Genomic DNA, 22,622 nt, shown 5'->3' on the forward strand with positions numbered 1-22,622 from the left:
AAAGCTCTCAGTATGGCTAACCCCATTACGGTTATCATAGTAGCCCGAGTCCATGCAGATTTCTAAACACATTACCCCACAGAAATGAGTGTCATAAGTCCAGGCCTTCTAAAGGCTATTGCGCCAGGAATTTAGTTATCATTATTATTGTTGCTAATAATAATATGTAATATTAGTAATAGGCTTAATAAAGATTCTGTCTGTTTATCTGCTCTGTTTGTAAGTATATTATTTCTAACTTTAAGATATAGTTATACAGGTCAATATATAATTGATCAGTTTCGTTCTAATCTGATTCTTCACGTGTATAAAAACTGGACAAACTACAAATTAGGATACTATACACAGGAAATTAATAATGATAGCTTTACTACTCAGATATTAACCTGCATACATTAATACATGTGAGGATTTAGGTACTTAATAGAATGGTTTTTAATCATTTCTTTTTTTTTTTAGAGAAAAAAGTTTTAAATTGTCATTATAGACAGATGGTCTGTCGAATAATAATAATAATAATAATAATAATAATAATAATAATAATAATAATAATAATAATAATAATAATAATAATAATAATAATAATAATAATAATAATAATAATAATGTTTTCCCAGGACATTGAACAAAGTTATCGTGTCTTGCAAAATATTTTTGATGGAGACAAAGATCATGTCATCGAGATAGATCAATCGTCCTCAGAAACTGAGGAAAACGAAAACGAGGACATATTTTGAACTCTTGAAGTGTTAAGTTCCAATTGTTTATTTTATCTATTTATGTGAGAATTTCAAAATAATGCTCAATCAGGTCTGATGTAGTGCTTTATGAGATTGATTCTAAGTTGCATGAAGGGCATAAACAAATAATAATAATAATAATAATAATAATAATAATAATAATAATAATAATAATAATAATAATAATAATAATAATAATAATAATGCTATTTATAAAAGACTAACATTAGTGCATCACGCTAACTCCTAATAGTAAATCACGTTGATGCTCATTGCAATAATATAATGCAATAATTTAGATTTGAGCATTTGTATTTATGTATCCGCAAGTTCGTTGGTCGGTTAACTAAAAAAAAAAAATGAATGCAAACAATTAGAACTTTTAAGTATTGACTTTAACCTATAATTAGTGCTTGAACTTTTCGGGTAAGCTGTACACGCCCGATACCCATTGCGTTTGGTTTACTCGATCCTTAGACCTGATAAACTCATTTGACCCGTGTTTAGCCTGTTTGGACCGTTTGACCCGATAGACTCGTTATGAGTTCGTACATGATAATTAGAACAATTTGTGTTATGATAATAAAGTGAAACAACACATCATTTACAATAATGACACACGGGATTATCAGGTCATCCCTATTCATACAGTTCAATCGGGCAAACCCGATTCATACGGGTAAAAATACAATATCGGTCCAACGTGCGGTCCAGGATCTATTCTATTTTCCGAGCATTACCGAAAATGCACAGTAGCCCGAAACGGCTCGGACGTAAAAACTATCATATTATTATTATTATTATTATTATTATTATTATTATTATTATTATTATTATTATTATTATTATTATTATTATTATATTAATAGGAGAGAAAATTACTTGTTGAATGACGTGTACGTATTTTATCCCTATTTTAAATGGTTATTCTGGTTTTATGTATCTGCTTATTGGTTTGCAACACTCAGAAATAATAGTTCGAGACTTCATTGTTTACCCTGGCGACAGGGAGAGCAGCTAAGCTTTCGTAATACCGGCAACATCCAACTGGTTGACAATCCGCACGTGGCCGCTAACAACCATATGACAGTTTTACTGCTGATAAGAAAACTTGGTTTAGCTTTGAAAACCACTATATATACAGTATATGTTTCGTTTCATTGTTTCGACGTATATACAGTGGAAGCGCTACAGGGAGTGAGGAGGGGCGACCGCCACCTTAATTTTTTTCTTGCCCAACCTTCGCCCCTCCCCATTTTTCTATGTACAACCGGCGATTAATATAATTATAATAATATGTACAAGCGATAATAATAATATTCATAGCAAAACAAGTGTGGCTGTCTCGCCTCCCCAAAATTTTTCTTTGCCCCCCTACCATTACGAGTCTAGTGCCGCCAGTGGCGTATTTTATAGGCAACCGAGGCTACCGGCGGTAGCCCTGCAATATTAATAAAGCTAATATAACATGTATAAACTATGTAATTTTAAAATAATACGTTTACAGTTTATTATCATCTTTTCATGGTACTAGTTTCTTTATATTTTTCACAAGCATGAATACGTACTAAGACAGCCGTCAACGCTTGGAACCAAGGGCGCCCATCAGGGGGGCAAGGTGGGCGCTTACCCCGCTAGAAGAAATTGTACTACAGAATATCGAAAACCAAATAGAATTTTTACATTAGTTACAGCAAAATTTGAAACTATATTTGAAACGTCGCTTATACTTGCCCCCCCCCCCCCTGGAAACCACAACATGGGTGCCCTTGCTTGGAACGCAATCTCTCTCGGTTTTTTAGAGACTGATGATGTGGCAACCCTCTGGTATAACGCTGTCTACTGCTAACAGAAAGAAACGTATAACTCTTTGCGCGCCCACGTAGGTTCCTCCGTAATAGTGTGGTAGTGAGTTATGCGCTGGCGACCAAGCAGGTTTCCTCTCTGTGTATCGGTTTCTGTAGGCGGAGTGAGTAAAGCGAAGTTCAGAACAATGACATAGCAGCCATTTTGGGGCTAGATGAGATTTCGAGGCATCATTTCGTAGCACTTTGCATCAACGCAATGCAAAATTTGTGTATTACTTTGTGATTGTTGTTATTGTAGTTATAATCACTTATTGCGTTATTTGCATTGAGTCGACCCAGGCAGCACAATGCACGTACAGTACCCATATAGTACATGTACAATTGCACGGATGCAACATGTGCATGATCTGTATAAATGCACGCCTCTACATGTGACGCACATAAGCGTCACAGGTCCTATTCAACATCTTCACGTGCGTGGTATATGTGCAATGCACACGTCTTGCACAAGTAATTTACATCTACCGCACAGGTGATTTACATGTAGTGCAAAGGTGATTTACACGTAGCACACAGGTGATTTACATGTAGGACAGAGATGATTTACACGCAGTACCTAGATGACTTACATGTAGGACACAGGTGCTTTCCTCATAATGCAGAGGTGATTAAAAGCATATTCGAGATGCGACGAAAAAAAAAAAAGAGTTTATATATTTGGTGCCTTACGTAGTAACACCATATATAGCACCAAAGACATCACCTTCAAAGTATTTCACAAGTAACTAATAATTGTCAGTGAGAATTTTACTTTTGGAGTTTATTATTTGCAATGCGCAAAGCTTTAGATAGTATATTTGACATATTTGCCAAGTAACAAATAACGCAACATGTTCAGCTGTAATCGGTCACGAAAATAATTTTGTAAACCTATGAACTGTGACAGTCGTTACATCAGCACAGTGTTGCCACTTGTTGATCTTATAACCTAGCTCAGCAGACGTTACGGAGTTTTTACAGTTATTCGTCGAAAAGTCTCTATAACACCGCCTGGAGAAAACGACAACTTTCAATTAAAAATATTATAGCCATATTGCATGTTTTAAATACTAGGAGAATGAAAGTAAAAGTATATACTTGTACTGTATTATGAACGTGTCATACACATGTGCAGTAACCTATTTCAATATGCTTCATCCACGCAAATGCACATGTGCACATGCACAACTTAATCACGGGTTATGTATGTGTGTTTCATCCACTCAAATGCACATGTGTACATAACGGTTTAAGCACGGGATATATAAATGTGTGTTTCATCCATGCAAATGCACAGATGCACATAACAGCTTAAGCACGGGTTATGTACGTGTGCTTCAACCACGCAAATGCACATGTGAACATAACGGCTTAGGCACGGGTTATATAAATATGTGCTCCATCCATGCAAATACACATGTGAACATGCATGACTTAATCACGGGTTATGTACGTGTGCATAACCCACGCAAATGCACATATGCAAATACACGGGTTATGTATGTGTGCTTCATCCAGGCAAATTCACATGTACGGCTTAAGCACGGGTTATGTACGTGTGCATCATCCACACAAATGCACATGTGTACATGTACGGTTTATGCATGGATAATGTACATGTGCCGTACACGTACGTGTTGTCTGGGAAATCCGCTGATTTTGCGCCAACCGTTACGAAATGAGACCCGCAGACTTGTAGATTGGAGAATGTGTTAACGTTTATTTATTCTGATGAGTGTTGTGAGTGATATCTAGCGGGGAAATGAAATGCTACGAAGAAATTTTATATATATATATATATATATATATATATATATATATATATATATATATATATATATATATATATATATATATATATATATAAACTAAATTATAGATCGTTTGTTTGTAAGGCTAAAATCAATGCAAAAATGTATTTAAGACCAAATACAATATCACTATATTATTATTATTATTATTATTATTAGTAGTAGTAGTAGTAGTAGTAGTAGTAGTAATAGTAGCAGTAGTACCGTAGTAATATACAAGGTCAGTGGTAGCCCATGCCGTCAAACCAATATACGCCATTGAGCGCCGCTACTGCGTATATAAACCATTCCCGGAAACTAAATTGTTCTCCAAGTTTGAAATTACCGGACTTATCCCATTTACTAGCCTAAACACAGAAATTAGCTAAAATTGAAATGACTTTGCTGCTCCTTAAAAAGTATTCTGGCGACGCCCATGCCCTAAAGATGAGTGAGTCGACGCTCATGTCCTGGCGATGCCTCATTCCGTATCAGTCTTTGAAAAATTTGCCGATCGCAACGCAACACAAACAATACAAATATATATACCATTAGAGAACACGAACCATTATGAAAGGAGTTCTCATTCTTATATCAATTGAAATTCATCGTTTGTTTTGGTTGAAAATTATTTGCGTCTGGCAACACTTTAGTCTGAGTTACCAATCACGATCTTTTAAGTTATTTTTCCTTCAGTAGATGGCAGTGTGTTATACTTGGTTGATCGTTGCTATAGCAACGAAGCGCGCAGCTTGTATTATCACGTTTATTACACTGACATGACTGCGTGTTTTTGTTGATTTTATATTATATTTTTTAGGTGGTAAGTAATGTATGTTTATGAATTATGAAGTTTATGTTTATGAATTAATGGTATTTAACTCATGTATTAAAATATATTAATTCCTCCGTTTATATTAGTATAGTAATTGACTTGTTTTATTGAAGGACGTTTGCCTATGAGAAAAATATATCAGTACGAGGAATATTGAAAATAAATCTCACAATTTTTATAAATGCAGTACTTAAAAGCCAATATATTGAAATAATTTATTTATTTAGCATTTATTCCGTGAACCGCCGCGAGATTTTCAACATGCCAATAATTGCTTATTAATGGGTTAAGTTAGATTGGAGTAGTTTAAGTTTGGTTTCTTTCACTTAGTACGTAAGTTTGGCATGCCGTGGCGTATCGAAACTTAACTCATTTATTTATTTCGAGGTAAGTTTAACAAGTGGTGATTCATTTTTAAAATATTCAGATGGAAAACATTAAATCTTAAGTTTAATGTTACAGAATTATGTCCATGTGAGTAAAGAGGACGAGTGATAAATGCAAGTAAATGATTATGGAATGAGAGTACGGGAGAAGGTAACTCTTTACTTTGGGCAAGGCAGTGATAGCCTGTCAATACATAGTATTGCCAAACGAGCGTCAGCGAGTGAAGGCGGCTTAGAGCCCCGCAGGGCGCGTTGTTTTCTGTCTTTCCTTCTTGGGAACTGTAACTATAATTGCGTGAACCTGCTCAGATTAATTGGTTATTGTCACTGTCTTGTCTAAAGTAAATACTTGCCTCTTCGAGCACTAGATTGACGATATGTTAATGTTGAGGTGTCCATCCCGGCCTAATTTTCGATTTGGGAGGCCAGAATTTTTTGGTTAAAATTCGTCCTCGCTATGTTTTCTGCATTTTTTGATGGTTGAAGTTAGGTTAGTACTTACCTTCACGGTTTATAGAAATCGGCCACGGCTTTATGTCGAAACCTACCTAGGATCCCGCCATAGTTGAAATTATAATGGCAAAGAGTTTCGCTTCTGTACTCTTACACTAAGACGTATTCTTCCGCTAAGTGGAAGTAGTTCCTGCAACAATTACCCTTTGCATAGTAATTACCGTTTCGTAGCATCAGTTCGTTTCTCCTATAAATATTGTGTTTTCTACCTAATTTTGTCCCCCCTCCCCCAATCCAAAACTATGCCTAATTTGCTGTTTCCCAGTTTGTACCATTTTTGATGAAAAATTATGACCCCACAAACATTCGTAGATGCAACTTGCTCCCTAAAAATCGCCTACGGCATCTCTGTATTAATGTTTGTAACAAGAGATGAATTGAAATGAAAGTAGCAGGTTCATAACCAGCCACAGAAGTTTGGGGGCGGGGGATTTGTTAGAGGAGCAAAGTTCTGAAAAAGTTTAAACCACTCTGCTAATTATTCAGCTATATGTTTGGTCACTACAATTTTTATTATGTTATTCGACTCTAGCTACTGACTCAATAATAATAATAATAATAATAATAATAATAATAATAATAATAATAATAATAATAATAATAATAATAATAATAATAATAATAATAATAATTATTATTATTATTATTATTATTATTATTATTATTATTATTATTATTATTATTATTATTATTATTATTATTATTATTATTATTATTATTATTATTATTAAGGAAATATATATTTATGAAGTAAGAACAAGCCGAAGTGAACCAAACTTGGAAGCCTCTGTTATCGAGCGGAATCTGTATCTGGCGAAACCTGCCCACCAAATATAGCGATCTTTACCTTTTAGGTAAGGGGTTACTTGCCACCGAATTTTGTTCGGATTCGGGCAATAGTTACCGAAAAATGAAGTACCACATACAATGCGAGCTAAGCCTGTCTTTGACCAAGCCCAACCACCAAATACAGCATTTTTTATTCCTTTGGCTATAGGGTATTTTCTTTTTTACCAAATTTGGTTTAGATCCTACCTGTAGTTACTGAGAAGTAAAACACAACATACAGACACACTAGTGTGAAACTATGAACTAGCCTATGCTTACGCCGCGCCGGGAGCTAACAAAATCATCTGAGAAGTTCCTGAGAAAATCGACCGAAAAATTCTCATCCCAGCGAACAAACCTCTTTCAGAATTTTTAAGGGAAAATTGTTTACGTCACCTTATAGGATAATTAATAAGATACACATATTTATGAAACATGAACAAAATTGCCTCTGATTGTGAAAAACTCATCCGGAAAACATCCCTAAGAGTAAACTAACTATAGACTGAAATAGTGATGTCGTCATTTCCTCTTAGTTACCATGGTGACAGCCATGCTTTTTTTTTAACAAATGCATGAAGCGATAGGAATACTATGAAGTATACTGTTAATAAGAACACACACTTAATAATAATTTTGGAGTATTTTCAATAAGGGTGGGCAAAACCGGTTTTTATAAAAACCGAAACCCGAAAAACGGACATATCGGTTTTCTCCAAAACCGGTTCGGTTTTTCACCGAAACCGGTATCGGTTTTCTCCAAAAACGGTTTGGTTTTTCACCGAAACCGGATTCGGTTTTCTCTAAAACCGGTTCGGTTTTCACCGAAACTGGTTTCGGTGAAAACTTTTCGAAAACACATAAAACTATTTCTGTGGAAATGGATTCGGTTTCCGGAGAACAAACGAAATACCATTCTGGTCAGAAATAGAACAAGTTTTTTTAAAAAACGGAATCGGTTTTGAAGGAAACCGAAACCGGACCACGTAAAAACCGAACCGGTTTTGGAGAAAACCGATAATCGGTTTCGGTGAAAAACCGAACCGGTTTTGAAGAAAATCGAAACAATTTTTTTGAACAATTTCAAAAACCGGTTTCGTTTTTTCTAAAAACCGAAAACCAAAAAACCGGTTTTTGTGCCCACCGCTAATTTTGAAACAAAGTAAAGTTGGTAGGAAACGATACAGATTAAGAATATGGAACCACTATTTAGCAAATTTACAAGTGAAATCTAGTAATTAACGAAGTAACATATAAGGAACCTTTTTCTACAGGGCGACATGTTTAGGTAATCTGATAAGATAGAAATTGCTTAAGTAATGCCAGCGCCATTACCACGTAATGCACAATAAACAAAAGCAACTATACTCAATGTAAAAACTCTAAGGTACAAACTGATGAACTGTCGTCACAATGAAAATATAACAAATACGATTTGTCTACAAGGAAAAAAACAATTGTCTACTTTGAAAATAATGTTAATTATATTGCCACATTTGGATATTTTACGCCCACCCTTTAAAATATGAGTGTATAGTTACAGTGGCTACAAAATAAAGAAACAAGCAAGCAATAAATAAAAAATAATAAAAAAAAAAAGACACGAAGCTTGTAACCATATACGTTCGAGAATTTTCAATCTGGACCAATTTCTGATCGGTTAACATGCATCGGATCTTTTGTTATATTTTCTACTTACTTTAAAATATATACTGACAGTACAACTGGTTCATCATAAGTTTTAAACACCATTTCTGTGGACCTACACGCTTGGAATGTAATGTGTGATACTGATAGTATACTAAATAAATATTTTCCAGAATGATTTAAATATAATATCCGATAATAAATAACCTAAATATATTTTGACACAACGTAACCTCCAAATGTATAAATCACAAAATCTGCGATATCAGAGGAAACATTTCACTTTCAACGCTCGTCATATTTTAACATATTGTTTACCTAATTGCTTGTTTTTTTCTATGTTTTTGTAGTTTCATTCATTGAAATCTTTTCAAACATGTACTGTTACAAGTGTTTCTTTTACTCTAATGTTTGTAATCCAGAAGTTAGTTAACACGTCACTGGTTTCGCTGTGTACTTAGGTTTTTAGGCCATGTTGTTTAGAAAATAAAACTATGATCACCATGGCAAGGAGACGAATGTGACGTCACACTATTTCAGTCTATTATAGATTTTCGAGGAAGAAATTATTTACGTTGCATTATAATTCTCTTAATGGCATATCTACATATGTAAAAATGAAAGTTACTATGTTAGTAACTTCATACTTCTTGAATCACCGAGACCCATACCGATCTCGATAAAATTTTCAACATAAATGAGGTTCGTGACGGTGCAACTTAGAAGAGAGGGAAGATAGATACTTTAAAATGATCGAAAATGATCCATATTAGTGTCGAATCCATAGTTTCAGGGTCACTGAGACGAACAGTGACACTTCCGATGCCAAATTCAGGCCTTTATGTCCAAAATGAAACGTATTCTTCTCGTATGAAGACCGGATATTCTGGTATAGATTTATAAAATATAAACAAATTCACCTCAGTCGTTTTTTAAGGCAAATTGCCAAAAAGGATTTAACCCAACAGTAAACTAACTACATCTTTTGAATTTTTCCTAGAAAAATGACTTACAACTTATACTGTAGGATTATTAATGGCATATTGATTTATAACATATAAACAAAATCGTTGGAGCAGTTTTCGAGAAATCAAAAATTTTGATTTGTACCCTTGAGTAAACCACTCTTATTTTTGGGTCAGGAATGAAATACACAAAAAATGTCTATGAAAGATCTCATAAAAACCTTAAGTCTAACATTCGATCTGGATACATTGAACAGTATAACCTTTAGGCGAGTGTGTGTGTGTGTGTGTGTAAATATGGACGAACGAGCGGACGAATGAACAGACAGACACATCAAAAAATCCCGTTTTCGGCATGTAGGAGTCATGAAACGTAGAAATTTATTGAGATTCCGAATTCGATTATTTTCATGATCTCCATACTTTCTTTTTTCCTAATGTCGTTCGAAAGTAAGAATACACAGACATAAAATAACATATATGTGAGAATATCGGACGTACGAAGGGTATCTGAAAACTCGACTATTTTTTTTATAAAAAGTAAGGGGAGCACGTATTGTATAACCTTCCTGAAATCATACATTCTTGCTCATATCAACCGCTCACACACTGCAACTATCGTACGAGTTCTACCAGTAGCACCAGTGCCGGACTGGCTCAGTTGAGGGCCCTTGGCGCGCGTCCTTAAAGGCCCCCGATACACTATGTGATCAAAAGTATCCGGACACCTGGCTGAAAATGACTTACAAGTTCGTGGCGCCCTTCATCGGTACTGCTGGAATTCAATATGGTGTTGGCCCATCCTTAGCCTTGATGATAGCTTCCACTCTCGCATTCATACTTTCAATCAGGTACTGGAAGATTTCTTGGGGAATGGTAGCCCATTCTTCACGGAGTGCTGAACTGAGGAGAGGTATCGATGTAGGTCGGTGAGGCCTGGCACGAAGTCGACGTTCCAAAACATCCCAAAGGTGTTCTATAGGATTCAAGTCAGGACTCTCTGCAGGCCAGTCCATTACAGGGACGTTATGGTCGTGTAACCACTCCGCCACAGGCCGTGCAGTATGAACAGGTGCTCAATCGTGTTGAAAGATGCAATCGCCATCCCCGAATTGCTCTTCAACAGTGGGAAGCAAGAAGGTGCTTAAAACATCAATGTAGGCCTGTGCTGTGAGAGTGCCACGCAAAGCAACAAGTTGTGCAAGCTCCCTCCAAGAAAAGCACGACCACACCATAACACCACCACCTCCGAATTTTACTGTTGGCACTACACACGCTGACAGATGGCGTTCACCGGGCATTCGCCATACCCACACCCTGCCATCGGATCGCCACATTGTGTGCCGTGATTCGTCACTCCACACAACGTTTTTCCACTGTTCAATCGTCCAATGTTTACACTCCTTACACCAAGCGAGGCGTCGTTTGGCATTTACCTGCGTGATGTGTGGCTTATGAGCAGCCGCTCGACCATGAAATCCAAGTTTTCTCACCTCACGCCTAACTGTCATAGTACTTGGAGTGAATCTTGATGCAGTTTGGAATTCCTGTGTGATAGTCTGGATAGATGTCTGCCTATTACACTTTATGACCCTCTTCAATTGTCGGCGGTCTTTGTCAGTCAACAGACGAGGTCGGCTGTACGCTTTTGTGCTGTACGTGTCCCTTCATGTTTCCACTTCACTATCACATCAGACACAGTGGACCTAGGGATGTTTAGGAGTGTGGAAATCTCGCGTACAGACTTCTGACACAAGTGACACCCAGTCACCTGACCACGTTCGAAGTCCGTGAGTTTCGCGGAGCGCCCCATTCTGCTTTCTCACGATGTCTAATGACTACTGAGGTCGCTGATAATGAGTACCTGGCAGTAGGTGGCACCACAATGCACCTAATGTGAAAAACGTATGTTTTGGGGGTGTCCAAATACTTTTGATCACATATCTATAGTGTATCTATCTATCTATGTGTCTATCTATCTATCTATCTATATCTATCTATCTATATAGAGGAAGTTCGGATGTTATGGAATACCATTTTTGTTTCGCTTGTAACTCAGTTAAGAATTGCACATTAAAACAAAAAGGAAAACAAATATACGCCTTACATATTTGGCTTTATTTACGCATATCTTGATAAAGAAATTTCGGTACAGGGGTGGGCAAAACGTATAATTTGTAAAGAAACCACTTTGGAGGGTAATATGAAATAGTCGGGTAATATGGAATACAAATGGTATATAGAAAAGAAATGAGTTTTCTGTTGAATATACAAAGAATACAGTGACAATACTTCTGAATGCCAAGCCATAACTGAATGTGATTACTTACAAAAATCACAAATATAATACTCTGCTTCAGGATCGGCACAGTCATTGTGTGTTCACATTAAACATGATGAATGCTGGACCCAAGCTCACCACTTGTATCATCAGAAATTTTTTGCTGTAATAAAAAATACGTTTAGCATTGTTGTCATCATTAATGTGTGTTTAATTGCCCAATACCAATAGCTACTTTAGTAATCGGAATGCCATACGGAATATGGAATACCATGCTTTTCTTGCGGGTATTCCGTATTGCCCTCCACGCCAACTTGGAAACGAAAGAGCTGTTAAATGCATTCGAAGGCGTATAGGATAATGGCGCTTATCAAACTACCACTCTGTATATCCAACGTCATAGTAAATAGGGATGCGCTCGAGTCGAGACATGTCTCGAATCTCGACTCGACTCGACTCGAATTCGAGTCGAGATTCGAGTCGAGACACACTTTGTAAAATTCGAGACGAGTCGAGACAAACGTATTTCTCGACTCGAATTTTCGAGTCGAGACGGCTCTTAAAAATCTCGACTCGACTCGAATGTCTCGAAAATCTTTCTATAATTTTTAATATTATTTTGAAGACAGTATTCACTCAGAAACAGCCTTGAAACCAATTCCAGCTTTTATTCCTTCAGAAAGGTACAGAACGCATAAAATTAATAGTTAATCTTTAAAGATCAAGATTTAATTTTCAGCTCAATTCAGTTAATTAGAACTAATAGTTAATGTCGTTGTATTTGGTTGTACTACAAATATAATGATAATAATAATAATTGATTATCTAGTTTGTATAAAACTATTATCCGTAGTCTAAATCTAGTTTGTATAAAACTATTGCGATAAAGTGAACTTCATAAATTCTCTGAATGAGCAGTTGGTAGTCTATAGTAATTTAGCATAGTTATAATTATTGTGTTTTCGTTCCCATCAACGCAATAGGGTTACGTAACTTCTGGATTATTCGCTTGCCCAAGTATTCTGAGGCTTTAATATGTTGCAGCATATCACGAGCTACGGATAATATAATGTAACATTTGTTGTAAATCACATATTATGATACGAGACTATTTTACATAGTATATTTTATCTAATATAAATAAAATAAAGAGTTTGTTTGTGTGTTTGTCTGTTTGTCTGTGTGCGACCTGGGGACCAGACGAGTGGACCGAGAGTTCCCAAAATTTGGTCACGGGTACCTTAGTCCAGGCTCCATATCAATTCAGTTAATTAGAACTAATAGTTAATGTCGTTGCATTTGGTTGTACTGCAAATATAATGATAATAATAATAATAATTGATTATCTAGTTTGTATAAAACTATTATCCGTAGTCTAAATCTTAATCCGCTGGACGAAGCGTTTTATTAAATTTCGAACCAGAGGGGTCTCGGGGGAAGGGACGTTTACTGAGACCGACCTGGGGAGCAGACAAGTTGACCGAGAGTTAACAAATTTTGGTCACGGATACCTTGGTCCAGGTCCCAGTCTAAGGCGAAGCGTTTTTGTCAAAATTGGAACCAGGGGGTCTCAGGGGGGCGTTTAGCGAGATATGTAGTAAAAGTAATCCAAATTGATCGACATTAGTGTCAAATCCATAGTTTTCACGGTCGCTGAGACCAATGGTGACACTTCCATCAGCGATGACTTGCAAATTCAGCTACTACTGTATGCGGGCCAGGTGTCAGTGGATGAGGAATACAGAGACATGTATAAATAGCCCATATTGATTGATACTAGTGTCAAATCCATAGTTTTCGCGGTCACTGAAATGAATGGTGATACTTCCACAGGTGTTGACTTCCAAATACAGCCCCCATGCGAAGAATGGGTATATTAAGCTAGTATTACAATAAATGGACTGCTTGGATGCCAAGAACTAGTACAGATAAGTACCATTCACTTCTATGAATAGGTATTTTTTAAAAGGATTTTCGTAAACACTAAGTTATAAAACAATGAACTACATACAGTAGTTATGATTTTGGTTCCCAACATAAAAGAAATATGGATTGTTCATGAGATATTGAACTTCAACTTTCACTCCTGGAAAATTTCAATTTTGGAGTTAGGCCACTTGGCATCAAAGCAGTTCACTGTAAGATAAATACATTCCGCACATTAGTAACATAGTTGTTCAGGGGCCTTTGATTTCCATCCTCTCAAATGAAAGCTGAACGATTGCTTGATACATGCTGACTATATAGGAGAAATAGTGTATTAAGTTTTCGAGCTTTGGTGCGTATCCGTATTTACACTCTGATATAACTTTAAGTTCACACTCAAATCGAACTAATTGTTTAATGCATTTCGAAAGCTTTTGTTTTTATGCAGCTCATTAAGGAAAATCTATTTCATAATCGTAACATTTATGTACTAAGAAACTATGAACGTAAAATGGACTCGACCTAGCCCCGTGGCCGCTGTGACTCAGTGGCACAGCTCTCACCCTTGATGTGTGAGGACTCTGATTCTGTGTGTGTGTGTGAACTCCGCGGCTAGTGTACGCGTCTTTGCCGTGGAAGACTCGGGTTCAATTCCCGGCGCGAGCTCATGTAGTTCGGATTCCACGTTAATCAGTAGGTCTACATTTCATATATCCTCGCTGCTGAAAGAGACGGTAAAGTCAAAATCAACTCAACAATATATATATATGTGTGTGTGCTTATGTGAATTTCCTCGTGGCTGTATGGTTAACACATACGCCTTGATCGCGGGAGACTCTGGTTCGATTTACGGTGGAAGCTCATGAAGTTGTTACCGATATCTCACTTTAAACTGTAGATCCATGCCTCATATAACCATAGATATAATATATATGCCTTTGATACACTTATTTTCCGACTTGGAAGCCATCGAAAATTTCCGGACACAGAGTCCCGTAGACCGAAAATGAGAAACATGGGTACAGAGTAAAACAGCCATAGAAATTTAAGCTTTTTAGGCTAACTTAATCCTTACATATAATGCAACTAGCTTGGCCAAGTTATAATGGAGGAAATGCTATCATTGCAACACTCTGAGAATAGAAAATGTTCGTCAGGTATTACTATCCCCCCCTCTCCTGCAGAATGAAAACCCTGACTAAAACTCAATATATATATATATATATATATATATATATATATATATATATATATATATATATATATATATATATATATATATAACTATTTTGTGTAATGTAACAAACAGTGGCGGATAGTATTCATGTTTCCTTGCAGAGGTCCTTACGAGGGTTCGCTTCCATCTTCCTCTCCCCAAGAACTAAAATAAATTAAAAAATTGCTATTACTTGTTAATCTTGTACAAAGGACGCAATTAAAGTCCCAGTGTAATACCCCTTCACATTTAGATTTTTCCCCTGGAAGAAAACCAATTATTATTGTTTCTTGATTTCTCAGTCTCACCTACATAAACATACGAATAGAATTACATGATAGGACATGTTTAGATTGCTTGCACGTGACATCTAACCATATTTCTCATCAAATGTGTCACAGATGAAAACTTCCGTTTGTACTGCCTCTATTTTCTGGTACATATGTTTCATTTATGTTATGTTGCTAAAATTCGTTAGGAAACAAGTACAGACTGCGCCTGTGTGCCTGACAAAACGTAAATGTACTGGATAATTATTTCTTCACTTTCTTCCAGAAAAGAAAGTAACCCATCTCATGTCGGCTAACAAAAGGAGGTAGCGGACCAAAGATAGCCGTTGTTTACCTAAGGTCGTTACACAGCAGGGGTTTCATTCAGTCAGAGGGAAAAGAAAAAAATAATCTAAGGTTTCTACATTTGTTTTGAACTGCAATATACTTCTTCCTTTTATTTTAAGAACCATTTCCTTCTCATTTGTCTGCATCAGAAAAAAAAATGCAAAAAAATCACTAGAATGCGCCTATTTACCCAAAGTACGTACTAGATCACTAGTTCAATAGTAAAATCACTAAATCTAGTACGAAATCATAAATGTGGCATCCCTGGGTTGGAGCGAAAGTAATGGTTGGAGTAAAAACTAGTCCGTATTTCTACTGCGTTCTGTTGTTGAATTCACAGAAATGTTCAAAAATAAATTCAAGAAGTAAAACACGATCCTACAAAAGACTGTTTACTTGCTCACTGGTTTTCATATTGTGAACTGAAACTCAAGTGCGCAGTCATGTTGAATACTCCTGTCCCTTTCTACTTTACAACTTGAGGTGGGATGAGGGTCAGGATAGATCTAGTGATATACCGCTAAAGGAAGTGCTTCAGTACAGAGTCGGAAGCGGTATGTATTGTTTATACTACTTACAACGATACCCCCCACATAAAATATAAATTCACCCTTTCTCCCTTCCCTTTTTCGAATACAATGAACCGACTCTTGTTGAAGAAAGATGCTAAAAGAAAATTGAAACATCTGTGTCTAAACTTTCTTTGAACCGCAGTCTTTTGTGTTTGTAAGGTTTTGCGAGTGTTTTCGAGATAGCCAAATCTTTTACCAAGGACTCCTGCTGTGAACTGACCGTGAGTAAACACCCGATCTCGCTGTGCTCAATTTCTCTCGCACACGTGAAATGGGTTTGTTGTTTCCAAAACAAATAGAAAGTTACCTTGTGCTTTTGCATTTCTGCACGCACACAGGTACCATTGTTGTTTTAATGATCACAAGAAATATCAAAACCATCCGATATATATGATACGAAACAGCTAACAGAGGGAGGCAAAGATAAAAGTAGGCCTATACCAAGTTTTCCGCGTGGTACCATTACGGAGAATAAATATTTGATAAAGTCACGTAGATGCGCTTAAACCTATTCCATCTGTCCTTATAACTTTTCTGGTCTCATCAACTTCTCAGGAAAATACGTACAACATACGTTCAAATTCCATATATACTCTTTCTAAACTAATAAGTAAACTCATTAAGAACACCAACTGATATCAATAAACAGGAAAGAAAACAATACTTTATACTTCTATCATTTGGTACACATCTCTATGAAGCACAGCTTGTTTCTTTTCGAAATAGCTCCTTCGTGTCACAGCTGTGGTTAGTTTTGTTTTGTGTTAGGGTGAAAGAGAGAAATGCAACATTTGCTTCGCGTTGAAGTTATATATATTATTAAGATGAGCGGTGATAAGCGAGGTTTAACAAAGAGTGCCTTTCGGATGCACAATTTAACGGGTAGTTGCAGTCCGTGTTGAGAATCGAACCAAAGCTATGTAAGACATGTTATGACAAATCCAAAAGGTGTGTTGTATCCGTGCAGTACCAGTTTTTCACGTTTTTCAAAATGTTCCAAAACCCAAAGAATAATCTTTAATTTCTGATATTTTAGTCGTCACAAATTACAATTTTATAATGTAGTCAATGTTTATAATTACTGGGCAGTTGGGCGTTTAAACTAATGACATCATAATAAAGTCAAAACCATAATTTTGAGTTGAATTGATTCTGAGTTTAACGTCCCGTTCAGCAGCGAGGCTATGTGAGACGTGGACCTACTGATTAACGTGGAATCCGAACCACATGAACTCCCACCGGGAATCAAGCCCAGGTTTCCCACGCCAAAGGCAAGTATGCTAACCGTTAGCCACGAAGGAGCTCCACCATAATTTTAGTGGGCGTTAAGAAATATCTCGCCAGTGCTTTTACAATAAATAAAATTTTATAAGTATTAAAGAATAGTGGTAAGAGATTTTATATATAGTGGAATAGCTCTTTTATATATGAGATATGAGTATTTTGAAAAAAAAAACAACTAAAGAATAGGTTGGCGGAACCACAAAAGACTTTCTTATAAATACATACGCACCTTACTCACTTTTTATAATTGCCATGCTTACGTTCTCCATGAAAACAGAAATTCTCTTTTAGTGATACTTTACACAAGATCATGAAGTGGGTTCAAATTTAATTAAAGGCAAAATACAACACAATAATCCACAAATATTGCCTCAAGTGAGTTTAAAGATTTCTAAACACTAGTGGGAAACCGGGCTCTGCCGTTGCGATCGATTTAAAGGTCTTGAGACGAAAGTAAGAAGGGACTTACGCACACAGTAAGTAAAAACAATTAATATGCCTGTAACTTTCCCCCAAATGGGTGTATCTTAAGACTAACCTCACCATTATTTTTCTAATTAAATTCTAGCCCGAAATTATGTATCATATTACCCTATTCCCATTTTGAAAACGACCTTAATTCAAAATGGTGGATTTCAAGATGGCTGCCATCAAGGTCATATCTACCATACGACTTCCCCCCAGGACTTATATGTATCCACATGGGTTTTCTTCACTTTTCTTCATTAACGCTCCGTTTACAAAGGGTAGTAAGGGACTTCTGTAGTAATCTCTAATAACCACATCACAACTCTTAAAAGTTATTTAAAAAAATAGAAAACATGCACCATGGCAAAAATTTGTCATCACAAGTAATGATGCATACATGCCTTCTATCAGCAAAAAAAGATTCATTGAAATTGGAGCCGGACATTTGAGTGATGTCCCTTGTGGGATGTGATTGAACGTGACGTCAGAGCACATCGCCCCCCTTCCCGGAATTTACGGGAATTAGGTGACCTGAGTGAGCACATGTAGTGCCAGCTCTCTCCAGCGACCTATCAAGGATCATTGCGTGTATGCGAAGACGTGTCGCCGTTTTTATCCATGCCAAAAGTCGACATACTGACAATTAGGTAGGTAGTCATAATGGTCTTACTGATGTGTGCGTATATTTTAACTCGTACATTTTGTCTCGACTCGAATTTCGAGACGTCTCGACTCGAATTCGAGTCGAGTCGAGACAGAGACTGTCGAGTCGAGACAGAAACATATTTTCGAGTCGAGACAGAAACATATTTTCGAGTCGAGACACGAGTCGAGACAACATTTTCTCGAGACGAGTCGAGACAGGCTTAAATCTCGACTCGAATGCATCCCTAATAGTAAACGAAGAATTGTTGTTCTATTAGATTTCAATAGGAAAATGCAGGTTGTAAAACACTTACCTGTAAAAGTTTTCAGAAATAATAAATCAGATTTTCACGTCTATCAACGCAACGAATGTCACAATCACAAGGAGACTGATTGTAAAGCATTATCGGAACGTGAGGTAGTAGTTTCTTTCCTCTCCGCTTGGAAGAAACACATCACAGGTGAGATGAGGCAATCTAATCAATGACTTTTTCTTTGTCTACATTCTCGGATAAATATTTTTCTGTAAACATAAAAAGTAAAGGAGATAAATGGTTTCAAAAATTCAACTAAGGCCTACAGATCCTGCGCCTTGTAATTCCTGCGGAGCCCCTCGAGCCTCGGGCCCTTGGCGATCAGCAAGTAGCCAACGTGGCCAGTCCGGCACTGAGTAGCACTATTCCTTGGTAAAGTCACAAATTTCTTCCAATTTGTTTGAAATTTGTGGGGCCGTGTTTGACAGTAGCACGATTAAGTCTAATAGTACTCGTTTTCCTATTCTCTAGAAAATACTAAAACAAAAACTCTTTACACAAACGCTGTTTTGAAAAAAAAAGATGTCTTCCCTATTGCTTCTCAGTGAGTTATCAATCTTATTTTCCCTTGTTAATTGCTAAGCTTCCACTCAAACACACAACGAACGTCTCCACTTCAGTTGGGTTTAGCGGGTTTTGACACTTTGTATCGTTCCTGACTTCTAAATCTAAATATATATATTTCACGTCATTCTACTACTGTTACCGTCATTCCACTCGCTACATTTTATCTTTGATGCCATTTAGGAATTGTGGAGACGAGACGACAATTTTCTCGAATCTCGAGGCAACATTAGTTCATCTAAGTCTTGGATTTTAAACAGTGTTACATCATTCATAGCACAAAAACTATAAATTGATGAAGAGATTCTACAATCATAATGAAGAATATATATCAACGTTTAAAGACATGAAAGTCGTTACACAATATACTCCTATAATAAATATGGTTTTAAATGTTGTTATATCATACCCATCTTGGACTTCTCGTGACGCGGAAGAATTCTGATAACTTCTAGGTAAAATTAAGGGGAAAAAATCAGGGCATAAATTTACAGAATGAGACGAGACGAGAAAATTTTCCGAAAATCGAGACGAGACGATTTCTACAGATGTACGTGACGAAACAAGAAAAATCTCATTTCTCGTCTTGTCTCATCTAGTGATCAACACTGTAAAGGAAATGAAAAAGGATACTACATAGATAGATGAAAATACGCAGGCGGGGGATAGATGAAAATACTTACATAGAAGTTTTTTTTTTTTTTTTTAATTTTCAGTTTAACGTCTCTTTTAGCAGCGAGGCTATATGAGAGGTAGGAAGAACAAATAAATGTAATATCTGTTGTTATGTAGTGATTGTCTAGCTACATAGAAGTTCTAGATGTAATACATCTTTACTACTAATAACATAATGTGTGTGTGTGTGTGTCTGTCATGAGCTTTTTGCATACAAAGGAGTGATCTAAAGCCACTAAATTTAGTACACTGATAGATATTCACCAGATCTAATCACGTACAAACTCCTTTCTTCGATTTCCGGACTGGAGAATCATTGTAGGAGAGGTAAAAATGTATACATAAAAGGGGATGATAAATCCGGGACGCAGGATATTAGTGTCATTTTCGGAGTCGCTGAGATGAATAGTAACACACGACGTCGCTCAAGTCCAACTTTAGCCCTCACCGTCGTGTGGGGCTTGGGGGGGGGGGGGAGTGCATTAAAAAATAACTTGTCCAAAGTGACTTATAGTAGTGTCAAATTGATATTTTCGTGTCTGAGATGAATAGTAACATTGCCACGCAGTCAAATTTAATTTTAATCTAAATCGTCGTGGGAGATTGGAGTACGTAAAACTATGTCAAAAATGACCGATATTAGTGTCAAATTCATAATTTTCGGAGTACCTGGGATGAATAGTAACATTTTCTGACACCATTCAAGTTCAACTTTAGCCCTCACCGTCAGGGGACGTTGGCGTCGTGAAAAATAATATGTCCAAAATCACCGATATTACTATCAAATTCATGATTTTCGCAGTCCCTGAGATGAATAATAACACACAATACTGTTTAAGTCTAACTGTAACCCTCGTCGGCGTGGGGAGTTGGGGACGGTGAAAATTAACATGCCCAAAATAACTGATATTAGTGTCAAAATCATAGTTTTCAGGAGTGCATGGTGGCTCAGTTGTAGAGGGCTTACCTCTGGTGTGTCGGGTCCCTGTTTCGATCCCCGGCCAAGTGAGTTTGTGGTAGAAAACATTGTGTCCGTGGGTTTTCTCGGGATACTGGCATTTTCTCCCACATTATCATTCACTCTTCCTTAGCCTCACGGGCATAATTGTGGGACGTTAAACTGAAAGATTTTATTTCATTTTTCATAGTTTTCGGTTTGCTGAGATGATTAATAGCTCCCATCGTCATGGAGGATAGAGGGGCGTGAAAAATAGCACATGTTGAAAATGGCCTATGTTAACCCATTAGTGCCCAGAATTTCCCACTGGTATTTTGAAAAGTTTTTTCGCCTATTTGGTCTTACTAGTACTCTAAAATATATATTAGAATATTTTTGAAAAATATATTTTTTTCTTGATTTTTTTTAGTCCGGCAACTTAAGTTCCCAACAGGCAACATATTCAAAAAAAGGGAACATTTTGAAAAGTTACAATTTTCAACGAGAAAATACACTGGAAAATCATAACTATCAAAATCAAATCAATCTTTCCTTTACAGACCCTCAATCCTTCCTTCTGGAGTCTTTCAAATCAATCCAGTTGCGTCTTTCTCTTCTTAACACATTGTACCCAAAAACAGTGCTAATCCCGCATCAATATATTATAAAAAGAAAATGCAACAATTCTATAACGAAACAGACCCCAAAGTTACTTTACGGTTACAACTAGCAATGCCAATCCATGAGTTTTTGCGCTATGACGAAAAATTGCCATGGCAACTTAAGTTGCCAAGGGGCAGTAATGGGTTAATGTCAAATTCAGTTTTGGGAGACGCTGAAATGAGTAGTAACGCTCCCGACGCCGTTCAAGTCCAACTTTAACTCTTTATTTACGTTTCTTCATTTATGTTCTAAAAAAGTATTATATTCTACGTTTCTTTTAAAGTTTTACTTAGAAAAAAGAACTAATCTCATTCAACGAAATAGTAATGTTGCCACGCACGTAATTTAAGTATATTTAACATTTCTTCGAAATGTTTATATTTTCACGAAAAAGGAAAATTTTCGTTTACGTTGGTTTAGAAGAGTTATTCTCAACCTGGAGGGTGGGTGGGGCGTGAAGAGCAAGCAAGCTACTGACGGAAACAAACAGGAAATTATGAATAAAGCACCATTTGTAATGATCATTACAATGTAGCTTTAGTAAACTTCATACATGCAGCATGTGTAATATTTGGTCTTTCTTTATAATTATAGTAATATCCCGACTTAAGACGCCCCATCACGGCGAAATTAAAATGCCGCTAATTTTACAGTAACTATGTGATATCTTCAAATAGATAAGAGATAATCGAAAAGTGGAACAAGAGCTATCTAGACAATATTATTTTACATGAGATCCATTATCACGACTCACTTATCTGCTTTGGATTTCCAGTCATTTAGAAAATCGACATTTATTTTCGCGTTTCTAAGTGGCTGCAAACGGAAAGCTACTAGGTGACTCGTGATAACGGTACCTCATGGAAAATAATATTGTCTAGCGCGCTCGTGTTCCACATTTCGATTATC

The 22,622-nt window shown here is 36.6% G+C and overlaps 1 protein-coding gene across 1 annotated transcript in view; it reads left to right on the forward strand.

The window, feature by feature from the left end:
• Nucleotides 1–5,072: 5,072 nt before the first annotated feature.
• The window catches only part of LOC145666484 (uncharacterized), a 79,260-nt gene continuing 61,710 nt past the window's right edge, over nt 5,073–22,622 (forward strand). The window contains exon 1 of the mRNA XM_081733746.1: nt 5,073–5,200. The gene's annotated coding sequence lies outside the window, so the exon portion shown is untranslated. The remainder of the gene's footprint in view (nt 5,201–22,622) is intronic.

Source organism: Thermobia domestica, chromosome 12 (assembly GCF_964235325.1).
Source record: "Thermobia domestica chromosome 12, izTheDome1.hap1.1, whole genome shotgun sequence".
In the NCBI taxonomy this organism is placed as follows: domain Eukaryota; kingdom Metazoa; phylum Arthropoda; class Insecta; order Zygentoma; family Lepismatidae; genus Thermobia; species Thermobia domestica.